This window comes from Somniosus microcephalus, chromosome 18 (genome assembly GCF_052327205.1).
Source record: "Somniosus microcephalus isolate GS21.2 chromosome 18, FLI_Smic_1.0, whole genome shotgun sequence".
NCBI classification, from domain to species: domain Eukaryota; kingdom Metazoa; phylum Chordata; class Chondrichthyes; order Squaliformes; family Somniosidae; genus Somniosus; species Somniosus microcephalus.
In genome coordinates, this window is record NC_141004.1 from 25,193,357 (window position 1) to 25,211,149 (window position 17,793).

Sequence of the window (17,793 nt, forward strand, 5' to 3'; positions counted from 1 at the left end):
TTCCCTGTGCTTGCTCGTTATCATCAGCCAGTTACATTACTAGTCAAGCACTGAATCCAATACCTATTGTATTCAGAGTTCTGTAGTTTGTAGCTGAGCTACGCAGTACTTTGTCAGTGCAGCACAACCATCTACTGGGAATAAATTCTGGAGAGCACCCATTTTTGGCCACCTCACCCGCACGGCGTTAACAGCCTGCGTTCAAATGAGGAGGTCGGAGGAGCCCTGGATTTTGGGCCTCGGAACTCATCATACTGTAGATGGTGCTGCAGTAGGAGGCCACGCAGGTTGGTGGTCCAATTTCCAGGTGAGTGACTGGGTTGGATCATGGGGGTCTGGGAGGAGGAATGGGTGGGCCTCGAAGTCAGTGATCCGCGTTTGGTGGGGGATCAGGTAGGGAGATCGCAGGCCTCGGGAGTACTGTTGGGGGTTCAGGAGTGCTATCGGTGGGGGGGGGTGGTCTAGGAGGTCGGAGCCGGCGGGGGGGGCAGGGGGAGGTTGGAGACCAGAGATCTCGGGACCAGGAGTGGTGGTGATTATGGTAAGTACTTTTTTTTTTTACTTACATGGTGTTTAGAGTTGGTTTTCCTGGAGGCAACCAGTACTGGCACCAGCTGCCTTGGGGCAAACCAAAGATGTAGCAGGGACCAGAAGCAGATGTTAGGCCCCTTATTTGCATATGCAAATAGACTAATGTCTGCTTCAGACGTGGGTAAAGGACTCCTCCTGTTTGTCCTTTACCAAGATGGCATCCTGTGCACTTCCCATTGGGATCAATTTTTGATCCTTATGTGGCCGAGTAGCGCCCAATTTAATCCCCTATAACTTTCTGCCTTAACTCCGATTCACAAATTTGTCTGCATGCAAAAACGGTGTTAAATGGGTGCAATACTGCACGCCCAATATTGCTGCTCTCTCCTACCCAATTAGCACAGGTGATAAATGTAATGCCAAAAGGAATTTCCAGGCTATAGATTCTATTTCTAAGAACTCCAAGAAATTAAAAACATGTTACATATTCAGTTTCTGGTCTCCATTTTTTCAAATGACAGTAAAACACTATATTCAAGTTTTTCCAAGTCTTATTATCTTCATTAGTTCACTCTCTAACCTCGTAACATATTTAAACCTACAAAATGTAATTTTTTTTCTGACCACATCATTCTGTATTTCTACAATAAGTGACCAAATTTGTTAATTTTTAAACACTATTCACATGTAAACACATCATAAAGTGCATCAATAGATCAAGGAAATGTCTCGCTTGATATTATGCATCATGGGCTAAGTATTTCTTTGTGTCTTTGGTGCAGTTTCTCCAGTGATGATTGGATCAGCAGAACCAGCCATTCTGTATAAAATTTGTGCTACAGCATTAATCTAGCTCCTGCCATGCCAAGATGGGAAAGGTTGTTCTCTGGACTGATCTGTTGGTTTTTAAACTGATTCCTTAAGGAAAAGATGACTTATGTTAAGATCCATCTAAATATATATATGTTAAATGAGATTTTACTATATATTTTTCAGTAGCGCATAATGTGTGTTTTAATATTAAGTGTATATATTTTGGCGCTGTTAATGCATTTGATGTTAATTGTTATTTAATTTTCATAGTGGGATTGGCTCCTTTGCTCCAACTACAGTTGGGTAAGTTAGGTCATTGTGTATTTACACCTTATTTCAAGCACACTTAAATCATACAAAATTCAAAAACTGTGTGCTAAATTATCAATTTTAAACAGATCCTGCAGTTTGATTTAATGTACAGAAACTCAGATTACAAACCAGCTGATCTCCATCCTAAACCCATTTGGCAATTTGTTGATGCATCTTTGAGCTGATTGTATAGCTCTTAGTATACAGCACAATCAAAAACTATGTAAAAGCAGAATTTAATTCATAGATAATAAAATGTTGTTTCATTCAGTCGAACATTTTAAGAGAAGCCTCACCATCTCAAGATCTATAATGTATTGAGATTACCGGAACTTTTCATTCTTAAAAAAATGTTCAAATAATTATTTTGACACTTTTCTCATTTTAGCCTTCTCCTTCAAATTGATTTGTTACTACACAAACTGGGCCCAGTACAGACCAGCAGGTGGTAAATACTTGCCAGAAAACATTGACCCCTGCATCTGCACCCACCTGATCTATGCCTTTGGCAGCATGACAGCAAATCACAAACTCACAAACTATGAATGGAATGATGATGTTGTCTACCCAAGATTCAATGGTCTTAAAAACAAGCATATTCAGTTTTTACTTCCATTCATTTACCAGACTTACTCTTTCTGATTATTTCAATAGAAACCATTTAATCAGTTTTTATCTTTTTGTAATGGAGGAAAAACTTGCATTTCTATAGCACCTTGCACGACCACCGGATGTCCCAAAGCGCTCGACAGCCAATGAAGTACTATTTGAAGTGTAGTCACTGTTGTAATGTAGGAAATGGGACAGCAAGGCCCCACAAACAGCAATGTGATAATGACCAGATAATCTATTTTTGTTATATTGATTGAGGGATAAATTGGCCAGGACGCCGGGGAGAACTCCCCTGCTCTTCTTCGAAATAGTGCCATGGGATCTTATATGTCCACCTGAGAGAGCAGGTTTAACGTCTCATCCAAAAGACGGCACCTCAGACAGTGCAGCACTCCCTCAGCACTGCACTGGAGTGTCAGCCTAGAATTTTGTGCTCAGGTCTCTGCAGTGGGACTTGAACCCACAACCTTCTGACTCAGAGGCGAGGGTGCTGCCCACTGAGCCACAGCTGACACTCATGGAGATCATATATGTCAAAATTGGCATGGAGAATAAAATAATAGAATTTATGGAGGAAAAGCTGAATAACTGGGTAAAATTAGATAAAGTCTTTTTTAAAGGGCACAGCTCCTAAGATCACTAAAAGCAAAGCATTGTTTGAAAGCAATAATGTAGCACATCAGAGGCAGCAAAAGCGGGTCTGTACTGAAAATTGTAATTGTTATACAATAAATTCTTCTACACCTGGGACAAGCAATTAGCAATAGCATTGTCAAGACCAATATCCGAAAGTTAATCCGTTCAATAAATAATAATGTTTAAGAGGTTGACCACTCATCCTCCTCCAATGCCTCTCCACCGTCGTCCAGCTGGGCAGGACTGCATGCGCCTGGTTCCATTCTTCTCTATCTAATCGTAGCCAGAGAATCACCGGCAATGGCTTCTCTTCCGGCTCGTTACCTCTGGTGTCCCCCAAGGGTCTAGTCCTTGGCCCCCTCTGATTTCTCAACCACATGCTGCCCCTCGGCGACATCATCCGAAAACACAGAGGGGAATTTTAACAGAAAAAAGAGTGGGTTGGGGGCGTGGGGATAGTTAAAACTGTTAAAATTCGGAGGAGGGAGGGCAGTCAACCCGCTGCCAGGAGGTGCGACCCGAAGCCTCTTTTTTAACCTCCATTTTGTTTTTAACTGCATGTGGACAGGTTTTACACAATTTGTAAAACTCAACAGTTACAGCAAGGTGGGGACTGCTGGATCCATGAGGTAAGTGCCTTTATACCTACCTCCTGGATCCAGGGTCCTTACCTAACTAAACCCCCGCGATCAGGGACCCCACTACGAGGCCTCCGTCCACCTTCCCTGACTCCCCCCCAACCCCCAATCCTTTTAACGGTCCGGCCCAATCCCCGACTGACCTCCCCACCACCCCCCCACTGATCTTTTTAATGGCCTGGCCCGGCCCAATCCCCACCCAGTGACGCAGGGCTACCCTCCCGCAGCCAGCCTTTCAATCTGGCTGGCTGCAGGTGGGAAACAGAGGCTTCGCATGCAAATCAGGCCCTGCCGTTAAAGTCGGCAGGGCCTGCGGCAAACCCGGCCTCCCGGGTTTCTCTACCGCCTCGGAGCCCCTCGCCCACCCTCTTCCTTCAAATCCAGCCCAACGCGTCAGTTTCCACATGTACACGGATGACACCCAGCTCTATCTCACCACCACTTCTCTCGACCCCGCCACAGTCTCTAAATTGTCAGACTGCTTGTCTGATCTCCAGTGCTGATGAGCAAAAATGTCCTCTAATTAAATATTGGGAAGACCGAAGCCATCGTCTTCGGTCTCCGCCACAAACTCCATCCCTCTCCCTAACATCTGTCTGAGGCTGAACCAGACTGTTCGCAACCTTGGTGTCATATCTGACCCCGAAACGAGCTTCCGACCACATATCCGCGCCATAACTAAGACCGCCTATTTCCACCGCTGTAACATCGCCTGTCTCCACCCCTGCCCCAGCTCATCTGCGGCTGAAACCCTCATCCATGCCTTTGTTACCTCTAGACTTGACTATTCCAATGCACTCCTGGCTGGCCTCCCAGTTCTACGCTATGAAAACTTGAGGTCATCCAAAACTTGATCGCCCATGTCCTAACTCGCACAAAGTCCCGTTCACCCATCACCCTTGTGCTCACTGACCTACACTGGCTCCCAGTTAAGCAGCGCCTCAATTTTAAAATTCTCATCTTTGTTTTCAATTCCCTCCATGGCCTCACAACCCTCCGAGATATCCGCGCTCCTCTAATTCTGGCCTCTTGAGCATCCCTGATTCTAATCGCTCAACCATTGGTTGCCGTGCCTTCAGTTGCCTAGGCCCTAAGCAAATGAGCAGTTTTACTTAGATAGAAAACCAGAGAATGTGATGTTATAAACAGGTCACGGCGTTTAGTAAAATAACCGACAAAGAAATTTCACAGGAATACATTTGTTATTGTTAATAAGAAGTCAATTTCCACCCCAAAAATGGTTTCCTTGTCATATTAATTATGCTATTTAATTCAATTGAAGGGAATATTCTCATATAAAATACAAAGATAGGAGATAATCGCAGCATATGAACACTTACACTGCTTGTGCAAAATTCCATTTGCCATTATTTTAACAGAGATGTCAACCACTTTGTTTTAAATGCCATTAACCCATTTACAATAAATGGGTTGGCACCTCCATAAAAATAGCAGAGAGGAAAATTTAGCAAGAGCAAAAGGTTCATAAAATAATTGCAGAGATTAATTTCCAACCTATAAATCTAAAAAGAGTCATAACTGAATTTTGATTTTCATAGATTATTCGACTTTATCAGTGTGATGACGTATGATTTCCGTGGTATCTGGGACCCTGTAACAGGACACAACAGCCCTCTGTATCATGGCTCTACTGACCATGGCGATACGATATACTTTAATGATGTATGTATAAATAATAATAATCTGAAACATTTAATGATTAATTTTATAAGCTCGATCTGACTTTTTTTTTTACATCAATTTGAACTTATTTTTTTCCAGGACTATGCTATGAGATACTGGAGGGATAATGGTGCTCCTCGGGAAAAACTAATGGTTGGATTCCCAATGTATGGGCGGACCTTCAGACTTACTTCCACTTCCAGCAAGTTGGTGCTCCTACAAGTGGTCCTGCACAAGCTGGGAGATACACCAGGGAGGGCAGATTCTGGGCTTACTATGAGGTAATTACTTTCTCATTTCAGTTTCTAAAGTCATTTTCAATGACGTTCCTAGAGGTTTTTTCACCAATTTTCTTTCTGCCATTCTCCTGAAGGTAGTGACCCATGCTGGTGTATAGTCCCAGGGGTGCCCAAGCTCACTGGCATCTTAGCCAAGTGCCCATTTTTCACACATGACTCAAATATTGGCAGGCTATTGATCCATACACCATATTGAGTCCAATCCGGTCCTTACCTGATGTCCAGAATATAGCAAAGATTGGTAGGTATAAAACAGAAGTGAGAATTTGGATGGATATTTTCCCTCTCCAGACCAGGGGCGTTGAGGGCAATTGCAACCCCAAACCAGCTCTATTGCCAGCCTGGCTGAGGTCTATTAATTCAGCACAGACAGGGATTAAATCTGGAACCCGCCATAGCTATATGGCACAGTACTGCACCGCACAGTGTATTTACCTACTGGACTTATCGGGGAGTCACAGAGCATCATTTTAACTAAATCTTAGCATTAACTAATATGGATGCATACTTACAAAACATTATTATTCCCATGAACAGATCTGTGGATTTTTAAACGGTGCCACAACAGAATGGATCAAGGATCAGATGGTTCCATATGCATTAAAGAAAAGTGAATGGGTTGGATTTGATAAGGAAAGCATTGAAAACAAAGTATGTATTAGATGATCTGGTTTGGTAATTTAGATTTTAAATCATAAATGGCATAACACTATAAATGTCAGCAAAAATCTGGTTTTGGAAAGCTTAGCTGGAAAAGTGAGCCGAGGGCCAGGGAGTTAGTAATTTGCATTTTTATTTATTTTTCCACTATCAATGAGCATAGGATATGGACTGTTCTCACTGTGAAATCTATATATTGTTCATTCATGTTTTTTATGTAGAATAAACCAGTTGTGGATTTGAAGTTGTACCTCCTTGCATTATAAAGCTTTTCAGTCCGCCTTCTGTAAAGCTAGGAGAATGCTCATAGTAGCAAGTGCAGTATTCCAGTCAAGGATTCCGTCATAATCCCTCGGTCGGGCTATTGTTTCATCTAGATATGTGGCAGTGAAAGGTGCACTCCGGATTGTGCGTGATCCTCTTACGGTGACCCTGATCCCGAGAGGACACCGAGCACAAATAGCCAGAAAAAACGTGACAGAAACCAATCAGCTTCCGTTACGCTTCAAGGCTCGGTCGCAAGTTTAGAACAATTTGACAATGGCAGTTCTGTGCAGAGTGTAGCAAACATAATAAGCAATGTGCAAAGTGCCTGCACTTTCATGCAAGATCAAACTTTATAACTGCATTAACTGTATCTTTTAATATAGATTCAGTGGCTCAAAGAGCACGGCTTTGGAGGAGCTATGGTGGGGGCCCTTGAGCTGAATGATTTTGCTGATGCTTTCTGCAATCAGGGTCCTTACCCTCTCATTACCAAAGTAAACACTCTGCTTGGAATTAATTCAGGTAAATGTTTGTCCTAATTTCTCTACAGCTGGAACAGATTATTTACTAACTATTAGCAGCCTAAATAATTCATAGTTGTCCAAATTACTATGCATGAAGGCCGATCTGGAATTCCCTCCCTAAACCTCTCTATTTCTCTCTCTTCTTTAAGACGCTCCTTAAAACCTACCTCTTTCACCATGCTTTTGGTCACCTGTCCTAATATCTCATCACATTTCTCAGTGTCAAATGTTGTTTGGTAACGCTCCTGCGAAGCGCCTCGGGATGTTTTACTATGTTAAAAGCACCATATAAATGCAAGTAGTTGTTGTTGAATATTAGTGTAGAGCTGCTGGTGCCAGTTCCTGAGACAAGAGCAACCCATCAGTAGAATAATGAACGGCACATTATGGACTAGCAATACTTGTGTGCAGGTTTTGATGAATTAGTTAACACGTTCGGGTGACATTCCACTTTGCTATTTTAACTAAGCAGTAAACCTGCTTATTTTTATTGGGCTACAACTTTGCCAAACAAACCAATTCTTAAAAATAGTGCATTGACTTTCTAATGCAGGCTCAGCGCTGGTGTGGAAGGCATGTGTCCAACCTGTAGGGTTCTCAAAATTCCCACAGTCCCCAAAGTTATTAATAAAGGGACCCTGAAGGACGAAGTTATAAGGGAACCCTAAACAAAATGGCTTCTGGACCTCGTTGCAGAAGCCTGCAAGAGCAGGGGCCCTGCAAAAACGGCAGACCAATTCAAAAGGGCTTTTGAAAACCCTGACATGCCGGGGCCTGTGAAAGACTTGTTATTTCTGAGAGCTAGACAAGTAGACAATGCAGAATACGCATTCTTAATCTTGAACCCATCAAACTTTTGCATAAATAATCGTTTACAGATTAAAGTAACTACCGAGCCAGGAAGACACCGATTCATGTTTATGAATAACAAACACCAGACATTAAAGAGCATTTAGCAAAGGGGCAACCACCCAAAAAAAAAGCAGTTAAAGTGAACGGCTATAATCACTTTAACGAGCCCGCCAAAAATCGGACAAAGAACTAACTCTGATTTGGCGCGCAGGTAACGAACCTCCGAAATAGTATAATTGTAGGCCCACCGGTAACCAAGGGCGGACGAAGACTAAGGTGCAGTAACAAAGCTGACGTACAAAGCAGGGGTAGAAGAAGCAGCAGACGAAGGCGGGCCGACGAAAGGCAGAGAAGGGCAGTGTGGAGAAGCGTTGGGGGATGAGCAGGCATGCGCTCGGGTACAGAGATACTCGAAACTCAAAGAAGCAGATGACCACGAGCACCGCGGTAACAAAGGGCCGGGTAAACCATACCTTCGGATCATTACCACTGCACAGGTAGTGATCTAGGCCACCGCGACCAAGCCAACACCGAAGACCGCCAACTGAGCCCCAACCGCAACAAAAACTTCGACGACCAGACCACCACCAGAAGAACAAAACCCGAAGTCTTCCATTCTGCAAGGTAAAGTACCCAACAAAGACTTCACTCCCTATCTCTAATGGAGGAAAAGAGGGTACTTTACTCAGACGACTCCACCGCCGCGCCCTGAGACCACGTGACGACGGCGAGCCCCAAAGGACACAGAGCGAACCCCAAAACCACAACTGGCTTGATCGACAGGATTCGACCTGTCCAGAAACCCTTATTGGTGAGCATAATCCCTGGCCCCTCACAGCACAATTTAGTTAGATATTGGGGGTGGGACAAGGGTAGGGGGATTATTACTGTGATTTTTCCCGCGATGTGCCGTGTGTTCCCCATTCTTAATTAAGTGTACTCTTGTAAGCCTGTAACTATTCCAGTAATTTTCAGTGTTGTAACTTTTATTGTGCCTTTTTAATAAAAATACAGTTTTCTTGCACCAAACCAGTTGTCTACTCCAATTCTGTATCGTCGCCTGTACCTAAGTCCGGTGTCTAGAACCCAGGGGTGTGGGAGCGATTCGAACCGCTCAAAAGCCAGTCACACGCCACCCCCTATAAATCAGAGCCTCCGATTCAGCCCTTGCATCACCTCTATCCTTCCTGAACAATCGTTTTCCCCCCTCCAGATTTAATTCATGCCCCTTTTCTGGAATAAACTATTTTTCCCTATGACATCATACTTCCTTCTCCTACACAAGGTCTAAAACCAATATTTTATTCAAATGCTTCCAACAATCACAAACACATCTAATTGTGCTCTTCATATTTCCCTGATGTTTCTCGGCCTTTTGTTTGCTGCCACCAGATTTATTACCTGCTTTATCCCATCTTCTCCTTCTCCATAACCACCCTCTATGTTCTGCTTTTTCTATAGTTACAGCCTGACTCATTCTCCATCCATATCCAGTGGGTCATAATTTGCTGTCAAAGTAACGCTGAGGCTAATGGCACTGGCTGTTATTTATGCAGAAATGGTACAGCAACTTCAGGCGAGGGCAGATGTGCGGTTAAACGCGGAAATCCAACAGTTGCTGTCCGAGATGCGCCGCTATGCCACAAGCTTGGCCAAAACAGCATCTCGCTGAATGCCTCGCCATTGAAATGTATTGATTGGCGTGAAGTTGCTGTATTTGCGCGGTAGAAACATAGAAAAATAGGAGCAGGAGTAGGCCATTCGGCCCTTCGAGCCTGCTCCGCCATTCAACATGATCATGGCTGATCCTCTAACTCAATACCATATTCCTGCTCTCTCCCCATGCCCCTTGATGCCTTTCATGTCTAGAAAACTATCCATCTCCTTCTTAAATATATTCAGGTAGATCTGAATTAAATACGCCACAGAAAGTTAAGTCTTTTCCATTTCAGTCTAAATACCATTTCACTGACGTGATAAGTGTTAATTACTGCCAGTCAACCTCGCTGGCTCTGAAAATGAACTATTACAAGTGTGGAGTCTCATTCCTTCAGGTGTTAATTGTCATAGAGTCATAGAGTCATAGAGTTTTACAGCACAGAAAGAGGCCCTTCGGCCCATCGTGTCTGCGCCGCCCATCCATCCCTGTCCAGTCTAATCCCATTTTCCAGCATTTGGTCCATAGCCCTGTATGCAATGGCATTTCAAGTGCTCATCCAAATGCTTCTTGAATGTTGTGAGGGTTCCTGCCTCTACCACCCTTTTAGGCATTGAGTTCCACATTCCAACCACCCTCTGGGTGAAAAAGTTCCTCCTCAAATCCCCTCTAAATCTCCTGCCCCTTACCCTGAATCTATGCCCCCTTGTTATTGACCCCCCTACTAAGGGGAAAAGTTCCTCTTTGTCTACCCTATCTATGCCCCTCATCATTTTGTACACCTCAATCAGGTCCCCCCTCAGCCTTCTTTGCTCCAAGGAAAACAACCCCAGCCTGTTTAGTCTTTCTTCATAGCTGAGGCGCTCCATCCCAGGTAACATCCTGGTGAATCTTCTCTGCACCCTCTCCAAAGCAATCACATCCTTCCTATAGTGAGGTGACCAGAACTGCACACAGTACTCCAGCTGTGGCCTCACCAGCGTTTTGTACAGCTCCATCATAACCTCCCTGCTCTTATATTCTATGCCTCGGCTAATGAAGGCAAGTATCCCATATGCCTTTTTAACCACCTTATCTACCTGTTCCGCTGCCTTCAGAGATCTATGTACATGTACACCAAGGTCCCTCTGACCCTCTGTACTTCCTAGGGTCCTACCACTCATTGTGTATTCCCTTGCCTTATTTGTCCGTCCAAAATGCATCACCTCGCACTTTTCAGGGTTAAATTCCATTTGCCACTTTTGCGCCCAACTGACCAACCCGTCTATATCATCCTGTAGCCTGAGGCTTTCCTCCTTGCAATTTACCACCCCACCAATTTTCGTGTCATCTGCAAACTTACTGATCATCCCTTTTACATTCTCATCCAAATCATTTATGTAGATCACAAACAACAAGGGACCCAGCACCAATCCCTGAGGTACCCCACTGGACACAGGCTTCCAGTCACAAAAGCAACCTTCGACCATCACCCTCTGCCTCCTGCCACTCAGCCAGTTTAGGATCCAACGCGCCAAGGCACCCTGGATCCCATGGGCTCTTACCTTCTTGACCAGTCTCCTATGCGGGACTTTGTCAAAAGCTTTACTGAAGTCCATGTAAACCACATCCACAGCATTTCCCTCATCCACCTCCCTAGTCACCCCCTCGAAAAATTCAATCAGATTTGTCAGACATGATTTACCCTTGACAAAGCCATGCTGACTATCCCCGATTAATCCTTGCCTCTCCAAGTGGAGACTAATTTTGTCCCTCAGAATTTTTTCCAATAATTTCCCTACCACAGATGTTAGGCTCACTGGCCTGTAATTCCCTGGTTTATCCCTGCTACCCTTCTTGTATAATGGTACTACATTAGCTGTTCTCCAGTCCTCTGGTACATCCCCTGTGGCCAGAGAGGTTCTGAAAATTTGTGTCAGAGCCCCTGCAATCTCCTCCTTTGCCTCCCACAGCAGCCTGGGATACATCTCATCCGGGCCTGGGGATTTATCCACTTTTTGGCCTGCTAAAACCACTAGCACCTCCTCCCTCTCGATGCTAATATGTTCAAGTATGTCACAGTCCCCTTGCCCGATTTCTATGTCTGCATCGTCTTTCTCCATAGTGAACACAGATGCAAAAAATTCATTTAAAACCCCGCCTACATCATCTGGCTCTACACACAGATTGCCACTTTGGTCCCTAATGGGCCCTACCCTTTCCCTGGTTATCCTCTTGCCCTTAATATACTTATAAAACATCTTAGGATTTTCCTTTATTTTGCTCGCCAGTGTTATTTCATGGCCCCTCCTCGCCCTCCTAATTTCTTTTTTAAGTATGCCCCTGCACTTTTTATACTCCTCTAGGGCTTCTTCCGTCTTTAGTCTTTTGTAACTGCCAAAAGCCCCCCTTTTATTTCTAATGCATTTTTGTATCTCCCTTGTCATCCAAGGTTCCCTTTGCTTGTTGGTCCCACCCTTGACCTTTACAGGAACATGTTGTTGGATTTTTTTTTTAACTTTTTCTTTCTGCCTCTTTTTTCTCTCTTAATCCAATCTTTCTTTCCCTCTATTTTTATTTCCGTATCTGATTTGGCATTGAATTCGCCCACTCCAATTTACACTTCTTTCTCAGTCCTTGCACTGTTAATTTCACAATCCTTCAATTTGATTGTTAAGGAGATGTACAGTTGCTTGCTCGTTTCACGCTGCGCTGTTATCAGGTCACACTTTCAGGATTTGCCATGCAAAAATTGTATCAACCTAAACGTGCAATGGCAAATCTAACTAACAGCAGATGCCATTAAATGCCCTGCCATAGCAAATTATGGCCCATCCAGTTTATAGTTTACAGTCAGTTAAAGGGCTATTATCCTGTAATAACATGCAATGCAAGATACTCTCCCAGGTTTTTCTACTGAGATTGCAGCAATTACATCAATAGCAATTTTTTATTGAATTAAAATAAAACAGAAAACATCCGACTTAACATTGAAGAGTAAACGGGCTGTTCCAGGAAGTCAGCTCACCGAAGCCCTCCCCCGTGTAGCCCCATCCATTTCATTTAAAATTCTTAGCATCCATTAAAGATGAGCTTTTTTGCAGAAGCATTGCATTAACTGAACTTTCCTCTTCCAGGTGAGCGTGTACCATCAGTAACAACGGTGGCTCCTCCTACTTCACCTGGTGGTGCTGGCGGCAGCGGAGGATTTTGCTCCGATAAAGCTGATGGTATTTATAGTGCCCCAAAAGACCCAGCCAAATTCTATGAATGCGCTGGAGGAGGAAAAACGTTTGCAAAATATTGCCCCAGTGGATTAGTCTTTGACAATGCCTGCAAATGCTGGAACTGGCCCTTAATCTGAAGTAGGAGGGAAAGCTGCGTGTTTGCAAATATAAAGTGTGGCATTGACTGGACAAATGCGGAGTCAAACTAGACTCCACTTGCTACAAATAAAAATAATTTAAATGAATTTGATGTGTTTATTTAAAGGCGAATGCTAATAATTCAATTTTACACCAATGTTATACTTCTGTTACCCATACAATGTGACCTCTCGGAGTAGGACTACTACTTAATGCAAAATCGTGACAGTTCGCTTCCTGAACACATTCCTTCTTGCGGCTTTACAATCCCATGGGCCTGGACACGCTTCGCTATTTCGCCCAGATGGGCATTCTTCATGTTGACCCTTGGCAGGGAGCGTCAGCAGGCTCTCTGGCCACAAAGAGTCAACCGGTCATCTCCTGGCAACAACACAAGCACATCAGGGTCCGATCAAGAGCAGGAACCCTGCCTGTTTATCTTTCCTTCACACCCAGAGGCAATAAAGCAACCTGCCACTGCCCTGACTTAGCAAAGATCAGAAATCAAACCTGGGACCTTCCTGGTCTGTATGGCTCAATTATTTGTTGAATAAACTCATTGGGCTTTCAGAAGGAGTTATCGGCTAAAATTTTGCCAGTGCTCAACGGACAGGATCGGTGGCGGGTCGGGTGTTAAAGTTGAAGTAATTGAAAGCGGGTCAGGAACTCGCTGTCAAATCGCACCCACACACTTTTCCCAAATGTCAGGTCCGTCAACGCCGAGCAGGCCCGACCGGCAGCGGCAGGGCACCTAATTAAAATGATTAGCATCTAGTTGCCAGATGCTTAACAGCCTTTTTTCAGTTACCTTTTGTCTTTAACTTCATGACCATTGGATCCCCACTTTGTGTAGGCCACGGCTGTCAAGCTGAGGCGCAAGTTCAGTGGCCATTGCACCAGCTGATTACTTGACAGTTTCAAATGTACAGTAAAAGCTCCCACCTGACTGATATTCACTTTCCTCAGGCAGAAGCTTTTTCTCACTCCATTTCCAGCACACATTCTGCAGGATTTCCACTTTCCTCTCTCCAATCACTCTCACCTCATTGGAAGAACTCTCTCACCATTGTCAGAATGCTTCTGCCATCTCTACTTCACCTGCCATCTATTCCATCAACATGGGTGCCCTTTATACTGTCTCACCTTGGTCCTCAGAATCCCACCACAATCAGCCCCAACACCAGCAGCATCAACAACACCAACCTTCTCTGCAATCAACTGATGCTGCACAGTACACAGGGCATCAGCACCCAACCACATTGCTGCCCAGGACGCCAGGGATGGCCTCACCATGGTCACATTTACTTCACTTGATGCTGTACACCCTGGCTGCCACATGTGCCAAGTTGGCACCACACCAACACCATAAAGCATCCCTACAATGACCAAGCCATTCCTTTCACACTCATCACCATAGCAGGGGGTACCGTTATGTCTCACCATTCACTGCAACTCACTAAGCCACTTCCAAAGGTGCACACAGATCTGTCCAGAAATGCAAAGTGTTGAAAATCAAAGGTTTCAATGTTTGACACCACATTAACAGAAACTTTACATGAACATTGCATAAAACACCCAAGTGCCTGCCCTTGTGTGTTGTTAGTTGGTCTGATTGCACTAGGATGAGGGCGAGTGAGAGGGGTGACTAGCGAGATGGGGATGTGATAATATAGATAGAGAGGGATGGGTGGAAGTCCAAAGTAAGTTGGTGAGTAAGGATTTGCAGGAGTAGGGTAGGGAAGGCTGAGTGATGTGGATGTGATGAGAGACACAGCAGGATGAAGGTGAGCGTGGCTTTGTACTAACGTTTCGTGATCTACTGAGATCATTGAAACATTTGCGGCACTACAACCAGGTCCTCCTGACCACATCCCTGCTTGTACCCTCCTCTGCAATCTGCAACCAGGCTGTGATGATCTCCTGGGGAAGTCTCTTCCGCCCATGGGAAGGGAAGAGGACCATCCTGCATGCTGTGACTCCCTCCATAAGCATATGGGAGGGAGTCATGGGAGAGCCTGGGTGCAGCTCTGTGCCTTTGTGCATTCATTGTCAGTGTTTGCAGCACCTCTATGCTGTAGAACACTGACAGCACAAATGTCAAGACAAATGTGGCCATGGTCCCTTTAAGGAAACCAGTTGCTGACGCATCATGAAATGACATTACCAGACCCACTTCCTCTAATTGGGCCAGGTAACCCGCTGGGCGGGCTTAACAAGCCCCATCAACGGAAAGTCATTTTACACAGTGGGATGGAGTCAGCAGCGGGCCACAACCCGCCATCGACACCACCCACCCTGGCCCCACCAAAGCAAGTAGAATCGCAGCCATCTAATTTATTTCTGTCCCATAATGTAAATGAATCTCCTGCATCTTCAAGCAATTATCACTTAGAATTAAATACTACTGGGGATGGAGTAGCAGAGCAGTGGGAGTACTGTCCTTGCATCCTTTGGCAAGGATTCCCATATCTTAAAAGATTTCAGCCCAACTAGATTTGAAATAATTTATTATTTCAAGGGTAAAGGTTGTATAACTGAAAAGCAAACATTGAAATGTTCAATAGTAATTCATCGCTACTGAAGTGTAAATTCAAAGTTCCAAGAAAAAGGTTCTTTATATTTAAATTGAACCCTTAAGACACTTAATCTAAGCATAAGCAGGTAAAATTGAACAACCATCCTCTTTAACATTGGGGGTGAATTTTATGTTCACAATGACTGCTAGGTAGTAACTATAGAATTGGAATACTTTCTCACTTCTTGTAACTAGTATCAGCATCAAGGATTTCCAGGTCAAAATAAAGTTGGGGTTACATCTAGGGTGTATGTCACTTTATAACCTGCTTTAACCTCGTCCATATCTTTATTACCTCAAGACTCAATCCATTTCTTACTGGTCTCCTCACCTCTACGAACTACAATTCATCCAAAGTTCAACATCACATGCACCAGGGCTTCACCTCATCACCCCTGCCCTGACCAGGCTCCATCGTCTCCCCATCCACTAGTGTTCTGCCTTATAATTGCAACTGTTACGTTTTGTTGCTGCCAGTAGGTGGCAGTAGATGGTAATGGCCAGTAGGGTCACTCAACAGGAACAGGAAGTAGTATAGTGATAAGCAAACAAAGAGGTCACATCAGCATGAAGTGTGCTGCAAGTTAATCTGCTGTAATCTTACATTGTTACGCCTTCGAAAGCATTGCCTGTGAGTTGAATGGTTTCATTACATATTCATGTTTAGATGTTAGTTATCTATCTATCTATCTATCTATCTCTTCTCTATCTATCTATCTATCTATCTTCTCTTCTTCCATCCATCCATCTATCTATCTTCTTTCTTCTTCTTCTATCTATCTATCTATATCTATATATCTATCTATATCTATATCTATCTATCTTTCTTCTTCTTCTATCTACCTTCTATCTATATATCTTATCTTATCTATCTATATATCTTCTATCTTCTATCTATATCTATCTATCTTCTATCTTCTATCTATCTATCTTCTATCTTCTATCTTCTTCTATCTATCTTCTATCTATATATATAAAGGAATCGATCTGTCTGTCTATCTGTCTGTCCTTCTGTCTGTCTGTCCTCATGTGTGCGTCTGTCCGGCTATGCGCTCGAAAGTTATAGAGCGTACCTACGCGCGCGTTACCTCCAAAGAAAGCTTACGCTTCCGGGACGGTCGTAAGCATATTTACTTTTCGGTCAGACGAAAATTTTTCGCGCCTTATGCAAAAAACCTTCAAAATTAAACTCATTATCTGCTACTTAGCATTGATTGACTGGCGTCAAGGTTCCACCAATCCTGTGCCGTCACGATTGACCAATCCTACAGTTCGGTCGTCTGATGGTTGGCCAATCGCTGCGTCTGTGGGCGGGACTAATCGTTTTCATCTCAGGGATGTGGCAGCCATTGCCTCAAGCTAAAAACCCCATTTACTTCCAGCTCAAAATCTGCTCATCCAGCTTCGAAAAAGTTAGTTTCTCTTATGTTATTTTTAAAAGATTTACCAAAAACGTTTTATAAGTACTTTCACTTTCATCTTTCAAGGTATTAAAAGGTAGAAATTTTGCCCAGCAGCAGATTGAGAGAGGGCCACAGAGACAGGGCCCAAAAACCTGGGACTCAATTTAAAATGTTGCCCGGCACCAGATTCACAGAGACAGGGCCCGAAAGCCTGGGACTCGATTTAAACCGCCCAGCCCAAAACAGCCCTGGCTAAAAACCCCATTTACTTCCAGCTCAAAATCTGCTCATCCAGCTTCGAAAAAGTTAGTATCTCTTTTAAAAATAACATAAGATTTACCAAAAACATTTTATAACTACTTTCACTTTCATCTTTCAAGGTATTAAAAGGTAGAAAGTTATAGAGCGTACCTACGCGTGCGTTACGTCAAAAGAAAGCTTACCATTCCAAAACGGTCGTAAGCGTATTGACATTTCGGCCGGACAAAAATCGTGCCCACGGTATCCGAAAAACTTTCAAAATTCCGCTCATTAGCATCTCATTATCCGCTCATTAGTGATAGAGTGACCTCGAGGTCGACCAATCGTACGCCGGGTTCCTGGCGCGTGCGGCCGGGCCCTCCTACAGTCGAGTGACGGGACGATTGACCAATCCTACGTTTCGGTGACCTGACGGTCGACCAAATCGGTGCGTGTGTGGGCGGGCCTTATCGTTCTGAACCGAGGTGAGTCGCCGCCATCTTGATTCCAAACTTTTCCTTTCTTTTTCCCGCTTTCTGCGTCTTTAAAAAAAAAGTTGCTTTTAAAACACATATTGTTTTTAAAAAAAGTTAATTACTTTCTAAATCTTTTATCTAATCTCATTAACTTTCCTACCTTTCCCCGTTTTTCCAGGTAGGCCTCGAAGCCTCGGCATCTCCTCCGCACCCACGCCCCAGCTAGGCACCTCCCGGCCCCTGTCAACAAGCGGCCCCTGATCGCCGCCCT

At 44.0% G+C, this 17,793-nt stretch overlaps 1 pseudogene; it reads left to right on the forward strand.

The window, feature by feature from the left end:
- Positions 1-205: 205 nt before the first annotated feature.
- LOC147105139 (acidic mammalian chitinase-like) lies at positions 206-12,827 on the forward strand (annotated as a pseudogene).
- Positions 12,828-17,793: the final 4,966 nt, after the last annotated feature.